Source organism: Schistocerca cancellata, chromosome 10, assembly GCF_023864275.1.
Source record: "Schistocerca cancellata isolate TAMUIC-IGC-003103 chromosome 10, iqSchCanc2.1, whole genome shotgun sequence".
Lineage (NCBI taxonomy): Eukaryota > Metazoa > Arthropoda > Insecta > Orthoptera > Acrididae > Schistocerca > Schistocerca cancellata.
The window spans coordinates 49,862,447-49,887,211 of record NC_064635.1 but is presented as its reverse complement, the minus strand read 5'-3'; positions in this window follow the sequence as shown (position 1 = coordinate 49,887,211).

The following is a 24,765-nucleotide window of genomic DNA, read 5'->3' as shown; positions in this document are numbered from 1 at the left end:
CGCTTTAGTCCGGAAACGCGTGACTGCTACGGCCGCAGGTTCGAATCCTGCCTCGGGCATGGATGTGTGTGATGTCCTTAGGTTAGTTAGGTTTAAGTAGTTTTAAGTCTTGGGGACTGATGACCTCATATGTTAAGTCCCATAGTGCTCAGAGCCATTTGACCATTTTTGAATCTTCATTGTATATCCTTTTCTATCTGACCTCTTAATTTTGCTTCAGTGTACACTACTGGCCATTAAAATTGCTACACCACGAAGATGACGTGCTACAGACGCGAAATTTAACAGACAGGAAGAAGATGCTGTGATGTGCAAATAATTACATTTTCAGAGCATTCACAAGAGGTTGGCGCCGGTGGCGACACCTACAACATGGTGGCATGAGGAGAGTTTCCAACCGATTTCTCATACACAAACAGCAGTTGACCGGCGTTGCCCGGTGAAACGTTGTTGTGATGCCTCGTGCAAGGAGGAGAAATGCGTATCATTACGTTTCCGACTTTGATAAAAGTCGGATTGTAGCCTATCGCGATTGTGGTTTATCGTATCGGTACATTGCTGCTCGCGTTGGTCGAGATCCAATGACTGTTGGCAGAATATGGAATCGGTGGGTTCAGGAGGGTACCACGGAACGCCGTGCTGGATCCCAACGGCCTCGTATCACTAGCAGTCGAGATGACAGGCATCTTATCCGCATGGCTGTAACGGATCCCGCGGCCATGTCTCGATCCCTCAGTCAACAGACGGGGACGTTTGCAAGACAACAACCATCTGCACGAACAGTTCGACGACGTTTGCAGCAGCACGGGCTATCAGCTCGGAGACCATGGCTGCGGTTACCCTTGACGCTGCTTCACAAACAGGAGCGCCTGCGATGGTGTACTCAACGACGAACCTGGGTGCACGCATAGCAAAACGTATTTTTTTCGGATGAATGCAGGTTCTGTTTACAGCATTATGATGGTCGCATCCGTGTTTGGTGACATCACGGTGAACGCACATTGGAAGCGTGTATTCGTCATCGCCATACTGGCGTATCACCCGGCGTGATGGTATGTGGTGCCATTGGTTACACGTCTCGGTCACCTCTTGTTCGCATTGACGGCACTTTGAACAGTGGACGTTACATTTCAGATGTGTTACGACCCGTGGTTCTACCCTTCATTCGATCACTGCAAAACCCTATATACCAGCAAGATAATGCACGACCGCATGTTGCTGGTCCTATATGGGCCTCTCTGGATACAGAAAATGTTCAACTGCTACCCTGGCCAGCGCATTCTCCAGATCTCTCACCAACTGAAAACGTCTGGTCAATGGTGGCCGAGCAACTGGCTCGTCACAATTCGCCAATCACAACTCTGGATGAACTGTGTTATCGTGTTGAAGCTGCATGCTCAGCTGCACCTGTACAAGCCATCCAAGGTCTGTTTGACTCAATGCCCAGGCGTATCAAGGCCGTTATTACGGCCAGATGTGGTTGTCCTGTGTACTGATCTCTCAGGATCTATGCATCCAAATTGCGTGAAAATGTAATCACATGTCGGTTCTAGTATAATATATTTGTCCAATGAATACCCGTTTATCATCCGCATTTCTTCTTGGTGTAGCAATTTTAATGGCCAGTAGTGTAAATAATACGTATAAGTTACTTGTAAAAATTTTAAATTGTTATCTTCTTTGGTTCCAGAGGTAAAGGTACATAAATTTGGCTTATTTGACATTGACCGCTAGGCCCATTAAACGCCCATTGAGTTGCAGAGTCAAAGGCGAACCTCTTATAAACGCGAATCATCACCAGTGGGTTCTGCCCTCTACGAGATGTTTCTCGCAACGTCCTCAGCCTTCTTCGCTCGCACATGGTGAGTTAGCAGGAGTGGGAGAAGGCCTCCCCCCTCCCCCCTCCCCCCCTCCTGGGCTGCTTCGTCGCTGCACGCCGCCTCATTGAAGCAATCTGTGCCAATTATAGCGCGCCTAACAACTTGTCGTGACGTCAGCAGAGGCGCTAATGCCGCGACGGTCTGCTGACTCGCTCGCGGCCTCGCAGCTCTTGGTGGACTTGGGCCCGTTGCGTCGTAGCCCCGCGATGCACGTGAGCTGATGACGCCGCAGCAGTTAACAGGGGCTCGTCCTGCGCTAAGTGAGCGGAAGCTACTGGGGCACGAGTGGGTGGTCCACCGTTGACGCGTATGCTGGTGCATTTGTATCCGTACAGTACTTCTAGACTAAATGGGATCCTGTTAGGTATCAGAAACGGAGCGTGTACACGAGTCTAATGTTGAGAGTTGCTTACTGTAAATCGGGTACACCTTGATCGGCACTATGTGATCTAAAGCGTCCAGGCACCTGGGTGAAAATGACTTACAAGTTCTTGGCGCCCTCCATCGGTACGAGGGGGGACCTAAAAGAATCCGAATTGTCGTCATAAAAAATTTATTGATCAACCTTTTTACAAAATCAGTCACCTTCAAAATACTCTCCATTACATGCGATGCACTTGTGAATTCTCTTTTCCCACTGTTGGAAGCATGTTTGGAACTCTTCACGTTTGATACTGTCCAGTGCCCTTTGAAAAGCTGTTTTTACCACCTCCACATCGTTATAACGCTCCCTTTTAGCGTTTTTTTTTTTCATTCGTGGAAATAGGAAAAAGTCGAACGGGGCTAGATCTGGCGAATACGGAGTGTGGGGAACGACAGACCACCTCTGAGATGCCAAATAGTGGGTCACTCGTAAGGCCGTGTGTGCTGGAGCGTTGCCGTGATGCAGAAACCAGTCACCTGATCGCCAAAGTTCCGGGCGTTTCCTCCTCACATCCTCTCGCAGACGCCTTAAAACACCCAAGTAAAAGTGCTGGTTAACAGTCTGGCCAGGGGGTACGAATTCCCGATGCACAATTCCACGAACATCAAAAAAGACAATGATCATCGCCTTCACATTTGACCTCACTTGCTTTGCTTTTTTTGGTATGGAAGAGTTGGGAGTCCTCCAATGGCTTGACGCTTGCTCGGTTTCTGGGTCATAACCGTAACACCAACTCCCATCCCCTGTAATGACTGTGTTCAAGAAGTTTTGGTCACGTGCAATCTCTGTTTTCAAGTCCTGACACACATTCATGCGGATGGTTTTTTCCTCCTGTGTGAGAAGGCGCGGAACAAATTTAGCAGCAACACGTCTCATGTGCAAATCCTCACTCAAGATCCGCTGGCACGAGCTCCAACTGATTCCTGTCCCTGCTGAAATTTGGTCGATCGTTTGGCGACGATCCTCGTTGATCTTTTGGCGGAGCTTTTCAATGTTCTCCTCATTTCGCGATGTTGAAGGGCGTCCAGAAAGAGCTTGGTCTTCAACACACATCTCACCACGCTTAAAGCGCCCAAACCACTCGAAAACATGTGTGCGGCTCATAGCGTCCGCCTGGAAAGCTTCCTGAAGGATTTAGTGTGTCTCCGTTGCAGTTGTTTTAAGCAGGAAACAAAATTTCACACACACTCTTTGTTCTTTTAAAGTTGCCATAACGACTTCGCAGAGGTAACCCGCCAACAGTCAGAGAAACACAATACCACACTTGCACGTTCAGCTCTACACTGACGCCATCTTGTCCGCCGCTCGTGGTCTCGCGGTAGCGTTCTCGCTTCCCGAGCACGGGGTCCCGGGTTCGATTCCCGGCGGGGTCAGGGATTTTCACCTGCCTCGAGATGATTGGGTGTTTGTGTTGTCCTCATCATTACATCATCATCCAGGAAAGTGGCGCAATTGGACTGAGCAGAGATTGGGTAATTGTACGGGCGCTGATAACCACGCTGTTGAGCGCCCCACAAACCAAACATCATCACACACAGACGCCGTCTACACAGCAGTTTCATGAGGGTCTCTACTAATACCATCTAGCGTGAGAACCCTGCACTACGTCTACGAGTGGCAGCGCCCTCGGAGTCCGGTTTCTTTTGGGTCCACACTCGTAATGCTGGAGTTCACTGCGGTTTTGGACCACCCTTAGCCTTGATGACAGATTCCACTCACGCAGGCATACGTTCAATCAGGTGCTGGAAGCTTTCTTGGGGAATGGCAGCCCATTCTTCACGCAATGCTGCTCTGAGGAGAGGTATCGATGGCGGTCGGTGAGGCCTGGCACGAAGTCGGCGTTCCAAAACATCCCAGGGATTTTCTATGGGATTCAGGTCAGGACTGTGTGCAGGCCAGTCCATTACAGGGATGTTATTGTCATGTAACCACTCCGCCACAGGCCGTGCATTATGAACAGGTGCTCGATCGTGTTGACAGATGCAGTCGCCATCCCCGAATTGCTCTTCAACAGTGGGAAGCAAGAAGGTGCTTAAAACCTTAGTGTAGGCCTGTACTGTGATAGTGCCACGCAAAACAACAAAGATTGCAAGCCCCCTCCATGAAAAACACGACCACACCATAACACCACCACCTCGGAATTTTACTGTTGGCGCAACACACGTTGGCAGATGACGTTCACCGGGCATTCGCCATACCCACACCCTGTACACATTGTGTACCGTGATTCGTCATTCCACACAACGTTTTTCCACTGTTCAATCGTTCAATATTTACGCTCCTTACACCAAGCGAGACGTCGTTTGGCACTTAGTAGCGTGATGTGTGGCTTATGTGCAGCTGCTCGACCGTGAAATCCAAGTTTTCTCACCTCCCTCCTGACTGTCGTAGTACTTGCAGTGGATCCTGCTGTAGTTAGGAATTCCTGTGTGACGGTCTGGATAGATGTCTGCCTATTACATATTACGACCCTCTTTAACTGTCAGCAGCTAGTCAACAGATGAGGTCAGCCAGTATGTATTTGTGCCATACGTGTCCCTTTACGTTTACACTTCACTGTCACATCGAAAACAGTGGACCTAGGAATGTTTAGGAGTGTGGAAATTTCGCGTACAGACGTATGATGCAAGTGATACCCAATCACCTGACCAGGTTCGAAGTCCGTGAGTTGCGCGGTGCGCCCCATTCTGCTCTCTCACGATGTCTGATGACTGCTGAGGCCGCTGATATGTACCTGGCAGTAGGTAGCAGCACCATGCACCTACTATGAAAATAAGTTTTTTGGAGTGTCCGGATATTTCTGATCACACAGTGGATTTTGATTAAAATGTGATCATCATGACTTTTCTTAAGTTTTGTGATATCTATGTAAGTGAAGATAGTGAATTGCATAAAAGGATCACATGTGCATAAAAGGATCACATGCTAGTTAGTATAACACATTTTCTACAATGCAGAGGAAGTAATAGAAAAAAAAGAGATTGACGGTCTTTTACAGAAGCTCGAAGTTTACAGCAGACTTAAATGCAGTTGCTTATAACACTTCCCACAAAGAAACTTTGTCTCGAAACTTGCCAGAAAATCCGAAGAGATTTTGATCGTAAGTAAAGTACGCTAACAGCAAGACACAAAAAAATGGCTCTGAGCACTATTGGACTTAACATCTGAAGTCATCAGTCCCCTAGAACTTAGAACTACTTAAACATAACCTAAGGACATCACACACATCCATGCCCGAGGCAGGATTCGAACCTGCGACCGCAGCAGTCACATGGTTCCGGACTGAAGTGCCTAGAACCGCTCGGCCACACCGGCCGGCAGCAAGACACAATCAATGCCTTCTGTGCGCAATAGCAATGGAAATACTATCGACGACAGTGCTGCTAAAGCAGAATTACTAGACGCTGCCTTCTGAAATTCCGAAGTAAGTATTCCAGAGTTCGAATCAAGAACAGCTGCACACATGAATGAGTCAGCAGTAGATATCCTCGGAGTAGTGAAACAGTGAAAACCACTCAATCGAAGGAAGTCATCCGGTCCAGACTGTATACCAATGAGGTTCCTTTCAGTGTAAGCTGATGCCACAGCTCCATACTTAACAACCATAACACAACCGCCCGCACGATGAAAAATCGGTACCTAAAGACTGGAAAGTTCCATAGTTCACACCAGTATTCAAGGAATGAAATGGGAGTAATTCACCAAATTAATGGTCCATATCATTAACGTCTATACGAAAATGGATTTTGGAACATATATTGGGTTCAACATTACGAAATACCGCGAAGAGAACGGTCTGTTGCCACACAGTTAACACGGATTTAGAAAACATCGTACTTGCGAAACAGAACTAGCTTTTTATTCACACGAAGTGTTGAGTGGAATCGACAAGGGATTTCAAATTGATTCCGTGTTTCTATATTTTCAGATGGCTTTTGATACGATAGCGTACAAGCGCTCTGTTATCAAATTCTGTGCTTATGGAATGTCGTCTCAATTATGCGATTGGATACGTGATTTCCTGTCAGAGAGGTCACAGTTCGTAGTAACTGAGTAACTGAGTTCGTAGTCACTGAGTAGATTTCTGGTGCTCCCCAAGATAATGTTATAGGCTCTCTGCTGTTCCTTATCCATATAAAAGATTTTTTGTATTATCTAGAAACATGGGAGAGAGTGTCACGGACATGTTATAGCATTTGGAGTGGAATTCATTAAAACAAAGACGTTTCTCGTTGCGGTGGGATTTTCTCACGAATTTTCAGTCACCAGCTTTCTAATCCGAATGCGAAAATATTTTAATGTAGCCAATATGTATAGGTAGAAACGATCATCACAATAAAATACAGGACATCAGTGGTCGCACGGAAGGATACAGGAGTTCGGTTTTTCCCCCCGCTATTCGAGAGTGGAATAACAGACAATTAGTGTGAAGGCAGGTCCATAAACTCTCTGTCAGGCACTTAAGTGTGATTTGCAGAGTGGTCAGGTAGGTCAAAGCATTGATGGGGATAAAGTGGCTTCCACAACAACTGTCAACTACCACTGCATATTTCAAAAACACAACGAAACTCTGACCAACCAGAAATAAATACATTGATCTAAAGTTTCTTAAGTGCTTTGTTAACCCTCATACGAATAAGAAAAAAACCTAGTAGCTACATAAATGAAGTAGTTTGATCCATAATGAGTATCACAAATACACTGAAGCGAAAAGAGACTGGTATAGGTATGTTGTTGTTGTTATGGTCTTCAGTCCTGAGACTGGTTTGATGCAGCTCTCCATGCTACCCTATCCTGTGCAAGCTTCTTCATCTCCCAGTACCTACTGTAACCTACATCTTTCTGAATCTGCTTAGTGTATTCATCTCTTGGTCTCCCCCTACGATTTTTACCCTCCACGCTGCCCTCCAATACTAAATTGGTGATCCCTTGATGCCTCAGAACATGTCCTACCAACCGATCCCTTCTTCTGGTGAAGTTGTGCCACAAACTTCTCCCCAATCCTCTTCAATACTTCCTCATTAGTTATGTGATCTACCCATCTAATCTTCAGCATTCTTCTGTAGCACCACATTTCGAAAGCTTCTATTCTCTTCTTGTCCAAACTATTTACCGTCCATGTTTCGCTTCCATACATGGCTACACTCCACACAAATACTTTCAGAAATGACTTCCTGACACTTAAATCTATACTCGATGTTAACAAATTTCTCTTCTACAGAAACGCTTTCCTTGCCATTGCCAGTCTACATTTTATATCCTCTCTACTTCGACCATCATGAGTTATTTTGCTCCCCAAATAGCAAAACTCCTTTACTACTTTAAGTGCCTCATTTCCTAATCTAATTCCATCAGCATCACCCGACTTAATTCGACTACATTCCATTATCCTCGTTTTGCTTTTGTTGATGTTCATCTTATATCCTCCCTTCAAGACACTATCCATTCCGTTCAACTGCTCTTCACAGTCCTTTGCTGTCTCTGACAGAATTACAATGTCATCAGCGAACCTCAACGTTTTTATTTCTTCTCCATGGATTTTAATACCTACTCCGAATTTTTCTTTTGTTTCCTTTACTGCTTGCTCATTATACAGATTGAATAGCATCGGGGAGAGGCTACAACCCTGTCTTACTCCTTTCCCAACCACTGCTTCTCTTTCATGCCCCTCGACTCTTATAACTGCCATCTGGTTTCTATATTATTATTATTATTATTATATATATAGGTATGCCTATTCAAATACAAATATATGCAAACAGGCAGAACACGACGCAACTGTTGGCATCGCCTACATAAACCAAATGTGTTGCGCAGTTGTCAGATCGGTTACTGCTGCTACAATGGGAGGTTATCAAGATTTAAGTGAGTATGAACGTGGTGCTATAGTCGGCGCACGAGCGATGGGACACTGCAACTCCGAAGTAGCGATGAATTGGGGATTTTCTCTCGTACGACTATTTCACGAATGTACCGCGAATATCAGGAATCCGGTAAAACAACAAATCTCCGACATGACTGCGTCCAGAAGAAGTTCCTGCAAGAACCGGACAGACAACTATTTAAGAGAATCGTTCAACGTGACAGAAGTGCAACTCTTCCACAAATTGCTGCAGTTCTCGGACTCCAATGCCGGGCCAACAGCGAGTGTCAGCTTGCGAACCATTCAACGAAACATCATCGATATAGGCTTTCGGAGCCGAAGGCCCATTCGTTTACCCTTGATGACTGCTCAACACAAAGTCTTACACCTCGCCTGGGCCCATCTACATTGAACTGAATCCATGGACCCTGCATGTTAGCAGGGGACTATTCAAGCTTGTGGTGTCTCTGTAAGGTGTCGGACGTGTGGAATTGGAGTGATGTGGAACCCCTGATACATCTGTATACCGCTCTGATACAGGGTGTTTCAAAAATGACCGGTATATTTGAAACGGCAATAAAAACTAAACGAGCAGCGATAGAAATACACCGTTTGTTGCAATATGCTTGGGACAACAGTACATTTTCAGGCAGACAAACTTTCGAAATTGCAGTAGTTACAATTTTCAACAACAGATGGCGCTGCGGTCTGGGAAACTCTATAGTACGATATTTTCCACATATCCACCATGCGTAGCAATAATATGGCGTAGTCTCTGAATGAAATTACCCGAAACCTTTGACAACGTTGAAAGGTCTCTGTTGGATTCCTTTCATGTTTAAATTCTTAAATCTGTTGCCATTTATGGAATAAATTCCTCTTCTAAATGTACTGTGGCGTTTCTGATTATCTGGGAGGAGACTGAGCAGTGGAACGTGTTACTTTTACACATAAACAAGAACGATCTGTCACACTACTACACTTTAAAGCACAGTTTATATGTAATTCTTATATGTAATTCATGTCACACAGTCTCATACGGAACCTACATCCGCTTTCTTTTATATACTGTATATGATAAGATACTGTCATCCCCCTTCCCTTTTGTGTGAGAGGATGAATGAGCATATGTATTTCTAGTTGCATGCTTGAGGGTAGCAGACAAGGCTGTCTGCTAGAGAACAGTAGGACCAACGTCGGAACAGGTAGCTACGCTTCCTAAAAGCAAAGAGGTTTCTATCCTTAGTATGGTCCTGTCCGTCCGTTGTCATGTTGGTATAGGAAGCTGCCCCTCTGGCCACTTCCGTTGGTCTTTGTGAGACCGAGGAAGCACGCTGGGCAGTAGGCAGTTGCAGGGTGGCCGTGGCGAGCGTCTGAAGTGGTAAGATCTCCGGCTAAGCGCGTGTCTGTTAAGTCCGTAGGACAATGGATTTCTTAAGTTCGGCCTAACTGAAAATTTAATCACTTTTATTTCGGGTTTAGGTCTAAAATATCCGATGTTATCTTAAATTGCAGCGCAGTGTAATTATCGTGTGAAGTTCAGATTATTTTTCGGTAGTTGCTTTGTTACTACTTTGTGAGTAAAGTGGAACCACGTGTTGATCAGTAACTCTAACTAAGTTCATCAATCTTAAATCCGAATGTGCGTGAGATTATAACGTCTCGTCTTGAGAATATTTTTTTAATATAGCAACTTTTCTTTATGCTTTTCTTTATGTTCAACCCACGTGGGGTGTACTTTGCGAGACCAGTACCACGTGCTTATATAACTGTTTGACCCATCAGGTTAATAGTAAGACGTTAGTAACCAGTTCAAGGTTTTTCTTTTGTCAATTGCTTTTTGATCTAATGTATTTTAATTATCAAAATTATTGTGGAGTTGTACGCTTTGTGTAAACCAAGTTGACCACGTGGAGCATGTGGTGTAATCATCAAAGTAGCCCTCAGCTATTCTTTTTGCGAAGACTTCACAAAGAGTTAATATGAATTTAGTATACCAGTGTGTGGTAATTACATGACGGACAGGATTGTGGTATGAACGTAATTTCTTTGGGTAAAAAAACTGAATCTGTTGGTTGTGGTTAATTTCTTCTTGCTTATGTTTCAATGTTCTTCGTGTGTTAATTTATGAATGCAGTGTCGTATGCAGTCTCCCAATCTTGGCTCCATATTTTATGTGTTCCGTAAGATTACAATCTCACATTTTTCAATCGTTAATAAGGCACCAGCTCAGTTATAACTCACGTATAATATGCTGAAATTTCAATGAACAATCTTAAAATAAATTTCCAAGTATAAACTGATTTCTTTCTTTTTATTTAAATTCTCCTTTTTATATATATATATTTTACCGGTTTTGTATGACTATTAAAAGATTATCATTAATGTTAGTCTGCTAAATATCTGATGAAACAGTTGCCCAGTAATCCACGGTTAACGTCCCCAGACAGATCACGGCTTTTAACCAGCTTTTATTGTCTATTAGCACCGATCTCAGCATAACAAAATTAAAGTAACAATATTACACTTCAGCATAAGAAAATTAAAGTTGCAACGTTACACATGGCGACCCTGTTCTGTGATTCCGCTAGACTCTGGAATCTCTGAAATGTTAGATTGCGAGCGTGTTATAATCTTAAATTTTTTTCCCTACAGCGCTCAAACAACTTCTGCGTTGTTTCCGTGCAGACTTTCAAAAGATTCACGGCGTTGTTGATCGGCGTTGCGTTGTTTGTCTTGTTTTGTTTTTTATACTTGTGTGTTTTATATGTCTGTGTGTTTTTTATTCTCGCTTGTAAATTCCACTGTTTCGATCTAAGATAAAAAATTTGTTTTGCGTGTGAAAAAGTGCGTACTAGGTTGGGTATCTTTCGTGTGACTGTCGTAATTTTTGTGGGACACATTTATTTTGATTAGTGTGTCGCATACCAGTTATAAATTGCACTAATGCAGACACGTAACCAAACTAAAAGTAAGCGGTCCGACAACCTAAGCAACATGGACCAAGGGGATAATTTAATTTCGAATGTTAACGCGTCGGGCGGTTCCGAAAATGCAATGGGGAATACTTCAGACGAAATGCAAGACAGGACGAACGGGCTCACATCAGAGCCACAAATTAATTTGCCTTCAACTAACCAAATTGATTTGGCAGAACTCATGAAAGCCTTATTGCAACAAAATAAAGAATCATTTGAAAAATCGTTCCGAGAACAAAAAGAATCATCAGAAAAATCGTTCCGAGAACAAAAAGAATCATCCGAAAAATCGATCCGAGAGCTAGGCGAACAAATAGACGAAAAACTAATCCAGCAGACAAATAAAGTCGACAAGTCGATGCAGAGAGTGTCCGATGATATCTCACAAAGAATAAACAATCTGGCAAGTGAGATAAAAAGTGATATTATGAAAGAATTAGGCCGTACATTTGAACAAATCGATGATCGTCTGCAAGCTTTAGAACAGAGCAAGCGGAGGGGCGATACCGAATCTAAAGAAAGCGAAGAACGGCTACTTAGGAATTTCGAAGAGCTGAGGGAAGAATGCCAAAGGGAACACCAGCAGGTAATCTCGAGGGTCCAGCAGGCGGAAACGCATTGTCCCACGTCCGTTAGCAACACAATAGCGGACAACAGTTTAGCGATCCACGCGTTGGAACAGCAAATAGAACAATTGAAGCAGACTGTGGCGGAGGACAAGAGACAAATTGATGATAAGATTGCGGCATTAGCGGACACTGTAGGCACGATGAAGCTGACGGAAAGCGAGAACAATACTACACCGGTAGCGGCCGCAGAGACCGAAGAAGTGCGTTCGCTTCTTAGATTTCAGAAGGGACAGTTTGAAGTGAACAGACAACACAAAGCTGTAACAGGCGAATTACAAGAACGCGTGGCGCACCTGGAAAACCGCATGGCGTGTGATTCCGAACTCGCCAATAGCACTAAAAATAGCCGTACGAACAGTGCAGAGAGGGACTCCGGCCACGAGGGAGATTTTGACGACAGGGAAGAATGTAATTTAAGGGGCAGACATGAGAGAAACAGAAACATTCAAGGGCCTCGCCAGGAGGAAATGCGGGGATTTGATTTCAAACATTTCCTTACGGTAAGAAAGTTTGAGATATTCCGAAATTCGCAAAAAGGAATACATCCACGTGCATGGCTCGAGCAATTTGAGTTTTGTCTTCCCCCCGACTGGGCAAGTTCACATAAGATAGAATATATGTGTGGCTATTTGGAAGGCGAACCGGCGATTCGCATGAGGTCGGCAGCGCGTCACTGCAACTCCACTCGGGAGTTTCGACAAGCCTTTCTGTCCGCCTATTGGTCGGAAGCGGCACAAGATAGGGTCAAACATGGCATAATTATGCTGCCAAATTTGAACCAGTCTGGTTTCGGCAGCCCTGCACGCCTATTCGACCACATGCTGCAGGCAAATCAATTCCTATACGACCCATACGGGCCTGCGGAACTAATTAGGATATGCATCACCAAATTGCCGATGCACTTGCGGCACGTCATTCTTGCGGGACGATGCAAAGAGGACGTGGAAACGTTTAAGACGCTTCTCCAAGAGTTGGAATACAATACAGGAGAATGCCCGCCTAATCAGGCACAAAGTTATTACGGGGCACAGCAGCGCGACCGCAGTCGTGGCCGTATTACTAATCAACGGCGTGACTGGTCGTCGCGACGCGAACGGAACAATAATCGGGACCGGCCGTATAGAAACTGGGGTGACAGTCGCGAACACAGGTGGAACAACAGAAATGATCGAGGACGTAGACAGAATCGTGAACGGAACAGTTACGGCAACCAGAATCGATACTACGGTGAACACGGTGGGAATTGGACTATAGGCGGAGCACCTCATGATGTTGAAATTAGGCCAGCTAACCCTAGACATAATCCAGCAAATGGAAATGAACAAAACCGGCAATGACAAACGATCAGCGCAGAAGGCGCCCAATCGGAAACAATGAACGACATGGCAAAGGAGTGCATACGGTATATAGAGAGGGAAGATATTAGAGAGGATTTGTTGCAAGAAACTACGAGTACTAAAATTTCGGGAGTAAATCCAGTCGTGACAGTTGCAGTAAACGAAATATGTTTTAAGTGTGTCATTGACACTGGAAGCCCTTTCTCGATAGTGAGCGAGGCAGCATTTCAAAAATGCGAAGGGACTGGGACTTGGCCCGTTTTTCAAGTGCGAGGAATTAAGGTGAAGGGCGCAATCTATGGTAAGAGCATAGAAATCCGAAGGCAAACTCGGCTTAATTTTACCTGCCAGGGAAGAGAGTTTGAGTACAACTTCTTTGTGCTCCCAATGCTGAATGTGGCAATGATTTTAGGAAATGACTTCATGAATGCCCACCATGCAGTAATTGACATGGGTGGAGGAGTAATGACAGTTCAAGTTGGGGATCAGCCAATTTGTTTAGAATTTGATGAATGCATATTACGTGCCGAGTCAGAAATTAGTTGCCTAAAATTTCAAGCTCAAACCGAGTCGCAACCCAGACTGGAGCTACTCGTGAACTATATAAGTGAGTCGTGCTCTCCGTCTGGTGAGCAGGGGAAAGATGTTGCGTTTGCGGATGCACTGAGAAAGAGCATCGCGGGTGTCAGAACCACGGACAGGGAAAAGGAGAAATTGTATTGTCTACTTAGGAATCATGAACGGGTATTTTCTGAGACTCCGGGGGCTATTAAGGGTTTTACGTACCAATTCAGAGTACGTGACCATCAGAAGTTTTCTGTTAGACCATACCCTATTCCCGTGGCGTATAAAGCCCAGGTGGAGAAGGAAATAAACAAGATGTTAGAACAAGGAATAATTGAGCGGGCAGTAAGCTCGTACAATTCACCCTTGCTTGTCGTGCCAAAACGCGACAACTCAGTTCGTTTGGTGCTAGACTCGAGACAGATAAACACAATTATTATGTCGGAAACGGACAGGCCTGAGAGCCTTGAGGAACTCTTACAACGTTTCCACGGAGTAAAGGTACTATCATCTGTCGACCTCCGTTCGAGTTTTTGGCAAATCGTGCTACACCCATCTTGCAGATTATATACAGCGTTCCTGTGTTACGGAAATTGTTTCCAATTCCGGCGTCTCCCGTTCGGACTAAACGTCTCATCAGCTGCTTTTATAAGGGGATTAAATAGCATTTTACCTGATGATTTGAAACAGCGAGTGACAATTTACGTGGATGACATATTAATTGCGGAAAAGTCGTGGGAGGACCATAATGACGTTCTGAACAGACTACTGGATGTTTTTGAGAAGGCAGGTGTAACAGTCAACTTAGATAAGTCACAGTTCGGACGAGAGAACATAAAATTCTTAGGCCACATTGTCTCAGCAAATGGAATACAACCTGACCCGGAGAAAATTGCGGCGATAGCGGAGTGTGCAATTCCGACAAATAAAAAACAGTTGCGAGCATTCTTAGGCCTGTGTAATTTTTATAAGCGATTTATAAATTTTAGTGTACTTGGTACACCCCGTCTATGTGGACTAACAGGGAAGAACGCTTTGTGGGTATGGGATCAAGAGGCACAGGATGAATTTTATAAATTAAAAAAGGCATTGGTAGAGGCTCCCATCCTCGTGCATCCCGACCTGACACAAGAATTCTGTTTAATGACGGACAGTTCCTTGTCAGGATTAGGTGCGGTACTGTTTCAAACGGGAGGAAATGATGATATTACAACTTGGAAAACAATCTCGTTTGGGAGCAGGGTGCTCTCTCGATGTGAAAAAAATTATTCTGTCACGGAACTCGAAGCACTCGCGATAGTTTGGGCATTCTCAAAATTTAGGTATTTTTTATTTGGGAGGACCACCAAGGTGTACACTGACCATCGTGCACTCCAATTTCTTATGAGCACAAAAATCACGCATGGGAGACTAGGACGCTGGGCACTATACCTACAGGAATATAACTTCACTGTAGAATACATTCCTGGACAGAAAAATGTAATTGCTGACGCTTTATCGCGCATTCCTATAGGTTTGGTTCACACAGAAGAAAGGGAACTCGGTGAAAATAATTTTAGCATTCTATACTTACAGAATGTAGCGTTCGAGAATTTTGTTACCACCTCTTTAGGGAGTATAGCGGACGAACAGGATAAGGACGCAGTATTGAAAGATATAAAGAAGAAGTGGGAGGACAAGGAGAATGTAGGAATACGCCAGTACTACTTAGTGCGCAATAGAATATTATTCAAGAAACGAGCCCCGGACGACTCCAGATGGGTGTTGGTGATTCCGGAGGAACTCATAAACAAAATTATATGGTACATACATTTGAGTTATGGTCACTTCGGAGCACAGAAATGTTGTGAAAAACTGAAAGAGACATGCTATTTTAATAACATGCTACAGCGTATTCGTGGTGTACTTAGAGTGTGCGGAGCTTGTCAGCGAGCAAAGGCGGCCACAGTGACTTATGCTGCATCATTGCACCCGATAATACCAAGAAAACTTTGTGACCTCGCGGCCGTGGATCTATTTGGGCCACTAATAAGATCTAAAGCAGGTTTTGCATATGTTTTCGTAGCGGTTGAGCTAACCTCCAAGTTTGTGTGTCTGACTCCGTTGAAGCGAGCCACAGGAAGGGCAGTGGCAACTGCATTTGCAAAGCAGTTTCTGCATGAAGTTGGGAGCGTAAAAAGGGTTATCTCCGATAATGGACCACAATTTAGATCACAATACTGGCAGCGGATGCTTCGAAGAAGAAGAATTAAACCTATATATATATCTCTCTTTCACCCCAGCTCGAACCCCAGTGAGCGTATTATGCATGAATTAGGAAAATTATGTAGGTTATACTGCAGTCGTGATCACCGATCGTGGGACATTCACCTAAAAGGGTTTCAGAATATAATTAATGAGTTGCCTAATACGTCAACAAAGCTTCCGCCAGTCACTGTGCTAAAAAACAAGGAGCCCCCAAGCAAAATCAAAGAGGTGGTGCCTTGGCCATTAGAGCCGAGACTACGCCGGAACGCAATTGTTGACTTAGCTATACGCAACATCAAGCGTGCAGCAGAAGCCAGAGTCAAGGCGTATAAGAAACACGTGAGAAAAGCAGTGTTTCATGTAGGACAAAAAGTCCTTATCAGATCACACAAGCTGTCTAACAAACGGTCAGGTGTCTGCAAGAAATTTTTTAATCTCTTTAACGGGCCGTATCGGATAAGGAAGATTCCCCATGAAAACGCCATAGAAGTGGAAACTCTTCGATCGAAGAAATCAAAAGGGCTACACCATGTGTCAAACGTAAAACCATACATTGAGTAGACAGGGCAGTGAGGACTAGAGAGGACGGTGAAGAGAAACAATTGATTAGTTTACATTTGTGATAAATGCATCTTGAATAATATGTTGATAAAAATTAATGATAAAGATGTTTCTATGTGATGGATTGAAGTGGTGTTTTAATTTTTTTCTCCTTGTGCAATTAGGATTTAGTTTGATTCAAACGTGAAGATAAAAGGTTTCTTTGTGAACGAGTAAAATGCTGTTTATGTTTTTTTGTGTAAATTGAAAAGAGTCGCTCCTGAGAGAAGCAAGATCTGTGCTGAATTAGTGCAAAAAACTCAGGGGAATATCCGATCTGTGGGTATTATGGGTCTGGCAAACCCAGGTCCCCAGCTGTTAGTAGCCTTGTTTCCGATTTTCTGCTTTCAGTGCTACTATCTATCTATTACTATTCTATATCTGTCAGTATAAATGAGGATCTCTTACTATAGTATGCGTGCTGTATGAATATTTTAAGATAGGAGAACTCTGAGAAAGGAATGAGTAAGTTAGGAATCTTGAAAACAGGATGCGATAATACGATTGTTGAACCATTGGCTTCCAATATGCGATGATATGTTAATATTGATGATATATGTGTTTTTTGTTCTTTATAGCTGAGTACGTAAAGTGCTGTCTGTGGATTTCGTAAGTATATTGATTCCCTTCAAGGTGAAAGAAGAATTGTGGTTTGTGTAATTTACGTGGCTCTGAAATATTATTGTGGTAGTCAAATACGAGCAGCTTTTCAGCAAATGGAGAATGGAACGGAAATATGGATCCTTTTTGTAGTCTTGATTGATGTTGAGCCAAAGCCTAAAAAATTATTCTGCGTTAATACTTGTCCTAGAAAAGCGACGTTTATGTGTTTTGCTGATGCTGTGAGCATTACAGCTTACTGTTTTCGCTGGTGCGGGATGCACTGCAGCCTATATGATTTGTACTGAGGAAATTTCCCTCTTGAAGGTAGAGGATGATTAAATAATTTTGATTATGGGAACGAAGGAAAGCTTGGTTTAAGGTAATAAGGATAAAGCAAAACATTTGTCATTTAAACTACAGGAGGATTCGGATCTTTTGTGTCTGTTGTAAGTTCAATATGTTAGGATGATACTGTTTTACAGAATAGAGGTGACCACAATTTTGCCATTCATGAGAAATGAATCCAGAATAACCACCACAGGCGAAATAACTGATTTGGAAGCGAAAGGTAACGTAAAGAAAGAACGAAATCGCAGCAAAATGGGTAAGAAAATGTAATATAACCTGTATAATGCAAATATTTTTAACCTTCTCAGAGTCATCTGCGTGATTAATTGTTGTGATAACGTAATTTTAGGTGAAATTTTCTTACTGTTTTATGTGTGAATATATGAGTATGATAAATGTATAATTGCGAGTCTCTTTTCAGGTGTGCGAACTGGTATAAATGTTTTGGCGTGTAAATAACCATTGTTCTTTTTAATGTGTATGTTTAAGGAAAGTTCTCCAAATTTATCATGTGACAAGGCGTATGCCGCGAGCGTCAAGAAGAGGACAAATTAGAACAATGTTGTAGTGGTATAAACACGGTGTTGAAATAGCATTGAAGTAGCTTATTGGCTTAACTAGTAGTGGATAGAAGTAGAATATTGAGTAATGCATGTTTATGGGTAGTTAGTTTGTAGAATAGACAACAGGTGTGCATGTATGTGTGTGTAAATAACATGTGAACCCTATGCTGTCCTGACCTATACTTGCACAAGGCATAATCCTATTCATTTTAGTGAATTAATAAGTAGCATTTGATTTATTAAAACGTAAGTGAACCACAATAGTGATGTGGATTTAAATATTATATTGTCAGTTTATTTAAATTTTTATTTTTATACTGTCAAGTCATTTCACTTTTATTTTTTTTTACATTGTCAAGTCATTTAAATTTTATTTTATATTGTCGATTCATCTAATTTTTTATTTAAAAAAAATATTAAGTCTCACTTTGTTCTTAAAAATTGTGAAAGACAATACTAAGTGGTATTATGTATGACATTGTGTAATCACATAAGGATGATGAAAAATTTCTGTGAATGCAGTTGAGAACCTGAAAGCGAACCGGCAAAACTCTTAAGAGACAGCGGGAGCAGCCGGACTAGTTGTAAACTGGCGGGTTTCCCAGCGGGACACGCTGTCATCCGGGCCACTTTGGGAGCGCGGCCGACAACAAAAGGAGAGTAAGCGGCAAACACTTTCCCTTGTACCTGGAGCTAATGGGCGGCCGCCCCGGGCGACCCTTCCTCGAGGCGATGACCTGAGATGGGCGAGCGGTCCACCGCGCGGAAATTCATCTGCTGGCAACGCACCACACGCACGCGACCGTGACGAGACGGCCGCGGTGAAACAACACAAGTGGCGTGGAGCCTTTTGACGGGTACTGCCCAGAGAAACTTGCAGACGTCAACGACGCCTATCGACATTTCCTGATGGATACCTACTGTCAAGCGACAGTAAATCTTGGTTCGATGTTCTCTGGTCGCTAAGGGTGGCACAAAAGAAGAGCCATTAAGTGTCATCCTTGCCCGAGAATATCAATCTGGCGTGTCAAACGAGGATACCGCACGAATTTGACAATACAAACATGGCACCAAATCGAGATGTACGTGACACGAGAGAAACTTCATGAGAGGGCAGAGACGGCGGGATCGCACGTAACAGATGGACAAAAATCCCTACTGACAGCTGCGGCGACGAACACCCCTCCTTTCCCTTATATTGTGCCTCGGAACAGTGGAACTACTGAGTGTGTCAGTGAACAGTGATTATACGGTTCTTAGTTCAGTGCATATACGTGTGTTTCTGTCAGAGAAACTCTGACTCGTGTGTTTTGCAGGAGTTCGATTTATTGGTGTTTATTAGACTGACTCTTGTATTTTGCAGGTGTTCTATTTATCTTTTTTTTTTAATCTTTGACTCTTGTATTTTGCAGGTGTTTTATTTATAGATGTTTTTTTTTGTTTTAGATGTTGACTATTGTACTGTTTTATTTATCAATGTTTGTTTTTGTGTGATGTATTAGATTTGTGATATTTTGTTTCGTAAATTCATTGCTGTGGCATTGCTTCGTTTATCAGATAGCTTTTTATTCTCATTGAACTGTGATCGATTAGCCTTTGCATGTGGCATATTTACTGTGAGGAACCCCATAAGGGTAACAATCACATAATTATTGTAGTTTCAGTATAATGACACAGTGCTCATTGTTTGCTAGCTAATTGAAATATAGTAGAGTGATTAAATGAGTGCCACATAGTTATTTTAATTCTACAAATTATTAGTTTTATACGATATAGAATTTTTTTGCGATAACCACTTTGTAAAACATGTTTTTTCTCTTATCATTTCGTTGCTTTTGCAGATTGTGCATTGTTATGTTCTGCTTTTTAATACCGATGTTATTTGATGTTCTTTTTTTTAATTGCTGTGGCACCTTTGCTATTTTCATAAATTTTGCTTGTTAATAAACAGTCATAAATTTTCCTGTGATCAGTTGGCTCTTGCAGTGAGCAAATACTGGTGAACTCCATAAGGGTAACAACCAGAAATTGTTTTCATATTAATGACACAGGAACCATTGTTTTTACTTGCTGACCGAATTAGGTCTACACTACCTTTTAAATAGGTGTCACAGATTGTATTCTTTTTTTTCTGTATGAAATTGGTAGATTCTAAAGATGTGTTGAAATTATTGTGTTTTAGCAAGTAGCTGGTGTCCTTTTGCCTTTTCTTTTACACTTTTGGTTTAAGTAGGGTGTGAGAAGCCTGCTTGGGAATGTCCTAGCATGGCCAGAAAATTCCCTGCACAGTCTTTTCCCGGAGCGTTGGGGTTATGAAAGGTCTCTGTTGGATTCCTTTCATGTTTAAATTCTTAAATCTGTTGCCATTTATGGAATAAATTCCTCTTCTAAATGTACTGTGGCGTTTCTGATTATCTGGGAGGAGACTGAGCAGTGGAACGTGTTACTTTTACACATAAACAAGAACGATCTGTCACACTACTACACTTTAAAGCACAGTTTATATGTAATTCTTATATGTAATTCATGTCACACAGTCTCATACGGAACCTACATCCGCTTTCTTTTATATACTGTATATGATAAGATACTGTCATCCCCCTTCCCTTTTGTGTGAGAGGATGAATGAGCATATGTATTTCTAGTTGCATGCTTGAGGGTAGCAGACAAGGCTGTCTGCTAGAGAACAGTAGGACCAACGTCGGAACAGGTAGCTACGCTTCCTAAAAGCAAAGAGGTTTCTATCCTTAGTATGGTCCTGTCCGTCCGTTGTCATGTTGGTATAGGAAGCTGCCCCTCTGGCCACTTCCGTTGGTCTTTGTGAGACCGAGGAAGCACGCTGGGCAGTAGGCAGTTGCAGGGTGGCCGTGGCGAGCGTCTGAAGTGGTAAGATCTCCGGCTAAGCGCGTGTCTGTTAAGTCCGTAGGACAATGGATTTCTTAAGTTCGGCCTAACTGAAAATTTAATCACTTTTATTTCGGGTTTAGGTCTAAAATATCCGATGTTATCTTAAATTGCAGCGCAGTGTAATTATCGTGTGAAGTTCAGATTATTTTTCGGTAGTTGCTTTGTTACTACTTTGTGAGTAAAGTGGAACCACGTGTTGATCAGTAACTCTAACTAAGTTCATCAATCTTAAATCCGAATGTGCGTGAGATTATAACGTCTCGTCTTGAGAATATTTTTTTAATATAGCAACTTTTCTTTATGCTTTTCTTTATGTTCAACCCACGTGGGGTGTACTTTGCGAGACCAGTACCACGTGCTTATATAACTGTTTGACCCATCAGGTTAATAGTAAGACGTTAGTAACCAGTTCAAGGTTTTTCTTTTGTCAATTGCTTTTTGATCTAATGTATTTTAATTATCAAAATTATTGTGGAGTTGTACGCTTTGTGTAAACCAAGTTGACCACGTGGAGCATGTGGTGTAATCATCAAAGTAGCCCTCAGCTATTCTTTTTGCGAAGACTTCACAAAGAGTTAATATGAATTTAGTATACCAGTGTGTGGTAATTACATGACAGACAGGATTGTGGTATGAACGTAATTTCTTTGGGTAAAAAAACTGAATCTGTTGGTTGTGGTTAATTTCTTCTTGCTTATGTTTCAATGTTCTTCGTGTGTTAATTTATGAATGCAGTGTCGTATGCAGTCTCCCAATCTTGGCTCCATATTTTATGTGTTCCGTAAGATTACAATCTCACATTTTTCAATCGTAAATAAGGCACCAGCTCAGTTATAACTCAGGTATAATATGCTGAAATTTCAATGAACAATCTTAAAATAAATTTCCAAGTATAAACTGATTTCTTTCTTTTTATTTAAATTCTCCTTTTTATATATATATATTTTACCGGTTTTGTATGACTATTAAAAGATTATCATTAATGTTAGTCTGCTAAATATCTGATGAAACAGTTGCCCAGTAATCCACGGTTAACGTCCCCAGACAGATCACGGCTTTTAACCAGCTTTTATTGTCTATTAGCACCGATCTCAGCATAACAAAATTAAAGTAACAATATTACACTTCAGCATAAGAAAATTAAAGTTGCAACGTTACAACGTGTCTGGCGGAATGGCTTCACATGCAGATGTACTGCTTCAGCTATTCAATTGTTTCTGGATTCTGGCGGTACATCTGGTCTTTGAAGTGTCCCCACAGAAAGAAGTCACAGGGGTTCATGTTTGGCGAATAGGGAGGCCATTCCACGCCGCCTCCTGTATGTTTCGGATAGCCCAAAGCAATCACACGATCATCGAAATATTCATTCAGGAAATTAAAGACGTCGGCCGTGCGATGTGGCCGGGCACCATCTTGCATAAACCACGAGGTGTTCGCAGTGTCGTCTAAGGCAGTTTTTACCGCCACAAATTCACGAAGACTGTCCAGATAGCGTGATGCAGTAATCGTTTCGGATCTGAAAAATGGGCCAATGATTCCTTTGGAAGAAATGGCGGCCCAGACCAGTACTTTTTGAGGATGCAGGGACGATGGGACTGCAACATGGGGCTTTTCAGTTCCCCATATGCGCCAGTTCTGTTTATTGACGAAGCCGTCCAGGTAAAAATAAGCTTCGTCAGTAAACCAAATGCTGCCCACATGCATATCGCCGTCATCAATCCTGTGCACTATATCGTTAGCGAATGTCTCTCGTGCAGCAATGGTAGCGGCGCTGAGGGGTTGCCGCGTTTGAATTTTGTAGGGATATAGGTGTAAACTCTGGCGCATGAGACGATACGTGGACGTTGGCGTCATTTGGACTGCAGCTGCAACACGGCGAACGGAAACCCGAGGCCGCTGTCGGATCACCTGCTGCACTAGCTGCGCGTTGCCCTCTGTGGTTGCCGTACGCGGTCGCCCTACCTTTCCAGCACGTTCATCCGTCACGTTCCCAGTCCGTTGAAATTTTTCAAAGAGATCCTTTATTGTATCGCTTTTCGGTCCTTTGGTTACATTAAACCTCCGTTGGAAACTTCGTCTTGTTGCAACAACACTGTGTTCTAGGCGGTGGAATTCCAACACCAGAAAAATCCTCTGTTCTAAGGAATAAACCATGTTGTCTACAGCATACTTGCACGTTGTGAACAGCACACGCTTACAGCAGAAAAACGACGTACAGAACGGCGCACCCACAGACTGCGTTGTCTTCTATATCTTTCACATCACTTGCAGCGCCATCTGTTGTTGAAAATTGTAACTACTGTAATTTCGAAAGTTTGTCCGCCTGAAAATGTACTGTTGTCCCAAGCATATTGCAACAAACGGTGTATTTCTATCGCTGCTCGTTTAGTTTTTATTGCCGTTTCAAATATACCGGTCATTTTTGAAACACCCTGTAAGTGACACGTGCGTAAGTATCCTGTCCGATAACCTGCATCCATTAATGTCCATTGTACGTTCCACCGGACTTGGGAAATTCCAGCAGGACAATGCGATGACGTCCAAAATTGCTACAGCGTGGCTCCACGAAGACTTTCCTCAGTTTAAACACTTCCGCTGGCCACCAAACTCCCCAACCACGAACATTATTGAGCATATCGGGGTTGCCTAGCAACGTGCTGCTCAGAAGATATCTCCACCCCCTCGTAGTCTTGGCCAGCCTTGCACGGTTCACGGAGTCAGTTCCCTCCAGCACTACTTCAGACATTAGTCGCGTCCATGCCACGTCGTGCTGCGACACTCCTGCATGGTGGCCTTACACGATATTAGGCAGGTGTACCAGTTTCTTTGCCGCGTGGGACTAGCCGAGCGGTCTCGGGCGCTGCAGTCATGGACTGTGCCGCTGGTCCCGGCGGAGGTTCGAGTCCTCCCTCGGGCATGGGTGTGTGTTTGTCCTTAGGATAATTTAGGTTAAGTAGCGTGTAAGCTTAGGGACTGATGACCTTAGCAGTCAAGTTCCATAAGATATCACACATTTGAACCAGTTTCTTTGGCTCAGAAGGCTATATCGAAACTGTTAATTTTACAAATATTCACACTAAAACGCAATTAATTTCAACTTTTATTTTTCACTTGATAATTCCATTTAAGGTCAAATACCACAGATTTTCTGTTCTAATCAGTAAAACATCTATCTTCCTCTCTCTTTAAATAAATTCAAGTCCCTGAAATTATATCTTTGGACGATGAAAATTACGCCCATTTGGCGTAGGTAATACTTTTCTAAAATGATCGGTACACTTTTTAAAATAGTTATGCTTTCAGCACTTCACACTACACAAAACGCTATTTTATCAATAGCACAACAATAATAACAGCAGTCACAGGACAAGAATAAGAAAAGGTATCGGAATATTAGTAGGAATAGTAATCGGTATAGTAATGAGCTAACAATGCTGGGTATGTGCGTATAACGGAAAAAAGAAACTACACTCCTGAAAATTGAAATAAGAACACCGTGAATTCATTGTCCCAGGAAGGGGAAACTTTATTGACACATTCCTGGGGTCAGATACAACACATGATCACACTGACAGAACCACAGGCACATAGACACAGGCAACAGAGCATGCACAATGTCGCCACTAGTACAGTGTATATCCACCTTTCGCAGCAATGCAGGCTGCTATTCTCCCATGGAGACGATCGTAGAGATGCTGGATGTAGTCCTGTGGAACGGCTTGCCATGCCATTTCCACCTGGCGCCTCAGTTAGACCAGCGTTCGTGCTGGACGTGCAGACCGCGTGAGACGACGCTTCATCCAGTCCCAAACATGCTCAATG